The 1,737-nt window shown below is 61.6% G+C and overlaps 1 long non-coding RNA gene across 1 annotated transcript in view; it reads right to left on the bottom strand.

Annotated features, from left to right (window-relative positions):
* Positions 1 to 1,129, bottom strand: part of LOC106726761 — a 10,669-nt gene extending 9,540 nt beyond the window's left edge. The window contains exon 1 of the long non-coding RNA XR_001362863.1: positions 976 to 1,129. This is a non-coding gene — a long non-coding RNA (uncharacterized LOC106726761). The remainder of the gene's footprint in view (positions 1 to 975) is intronic.
* Between the last annotated feature and the right edge of the window lie 608 nt (positions 1,130 to 1,737).

Here is a 1,737-nt window from a genome sequence, read left to right as displayed (position 1 = left end):
AGAGAAAGGCAGGGCGGGCGGGGCTGTGATGTGGCACAGGCTGGACACTGGTCCTCTTTCTGGCCCTGATTTCCGTGGCAGGACAGGCAGAGACCCCCAATATAAATTTCTATTTTCACCCAAATAAATCTCACTACCAGGCGCATCCTCCTTGTGGGTCCCCGAAAATGCTTTTCTCGTGACACCACAAGAGCCCCACTTCCACCGGCAGCACTACCACAGTCTGCAGGCGAGGCCCAGAAAGGGCAAGGCCGGGCCGGCTCAGACTCGGCTCGGGCCCCATTTCCCTTCCTTCTCGGTCGGTGCCCTCACTCCTGATGCCTGAGATCCCTCTGGTGTGTGGAGGAGTCGAACCAGCAGTGGGTCCTTGGAGAGGGTCACGCCCGCCCGGCGCCTGGAGAGCGGTTTGGAGCTGCAGGTGCCTCTCAGCCCAGCCCACGTTCCCTGGCACCTGACCTCAGGATGACCTTCCTGTTGGCATGGAGACCACTCCCCCCACTGCTCCACACACCTCTGTTGCCCCTTTTGGGAAACCAGCCAGCGATGCCACACTGCAGAAGCCTTTTCCTGTGCTTGAAAGCCATGCGGGAGGATGTGCGCCGCATGGGAGAACATGTTTCTACAACACGGCTACGTACAGAGCAGATCCCCACGCTGAGCCCCCAGCTCCCCAGAAATGACGCCACAGAGTGCCACCAGCCTCGTACCCAGCCCCGGAAAACCACCGCGCCCGGCACTGGCCTGGCCCAGCCCCCAGCGCACAGGACCGCTGGCTCCCGGCTGAGACGGAGCCGCTCTCTCAGCTGGAGGAACCGGGGAGGCCAAGTCCGGGCTGCTCAGTAGGCTGGAGCCGGGCAGGCCGCCCCAGAGCTCATGCGTGGGCCGGGAGGCACAGGAAGGGGCGAGGCACCCAAGAGAAACACGGGCTTGTGCTCCCGGAGAATGTATCTCATTCTACAAACGCTGTAAACAAACCTTCAATGGCGGCGGAGGAAGCGTGATGTGTTCACACCACGTGCCTCACACAGCAGAGCCACGTCCCCCTCAGGCCGCACCGTCCGTAGATCTCACAAAGCTGGACAAGAGAATCCAGACGGAGACAGAGCACACACTGCATGGTTCCGTTTAGATCACGTTCAAAACCAGGAAAACTCATTAACAAAGCTGGAGTCGGGGCGTGGCATCCTGAGAGGAGACCCCCCCGTGCTGGGACGGCCTGTCCGCTCATCTGGGTGCAGCTGCCGCGGTGCACGCTCCTGTACAGACCGGAGCTGCAGGCCTGGGTGTGGGCGCTTGGCTGTGAGTTACACCTCAGTGTGAAAGAGGAGAGGCAGGAAGAAGGGCGGCCTGTTAGAGTCCTTGGCTGCTGAGCCTGGCGTGTCGGCTCATTCAGTCCTCCGGGAGCTCTGGGCGCTGGGCGCTGGGCGCTGGCACGGTCTTTGCCAGTGAAACAGCACCCCCACCCTCAGAGCCTCTGAGGTGGGAGGTGTGGGGAGGCCCAGGACCTTGCCGTTCCAACGCTCTCACCTGTCTCTCACAGGCAGTCCTGAGGCCCGGCAGGAAGGTGTGCTAAGAACTGCCAGCCTGTGCGTTTTCACAGCAGATAGAGTGGGGGAGCCACAGCTGGGGCAGGAGACACCTCCAACCTGAGAGGGGTTTAGGCAAGTCCAGGGGCACACATCTTAGAAAAATAAATACCATCCGAGACGCTCACCAGGAGCTGGGGGCCGTGGAGGG

The sequence above is a fragment of the Myotis brandtii genome, unplaced genomic scaffold (assembly GCF_000412655.1).
Source record: "Myotis brandtii unplaced genomic scaffold, ASM41265v1 scaffold314, whole genome shotgun sequence".
Classification (NCBI taxonomy): Eukaryota; Metazoa; Chordata; class Mammalia; order Chiroptera; family Vespertilionidae; genus Myotis; species Myotis brandtii.
This window is presented reverse-complemented; position numbering and strand designations above follow the sequence as displayed.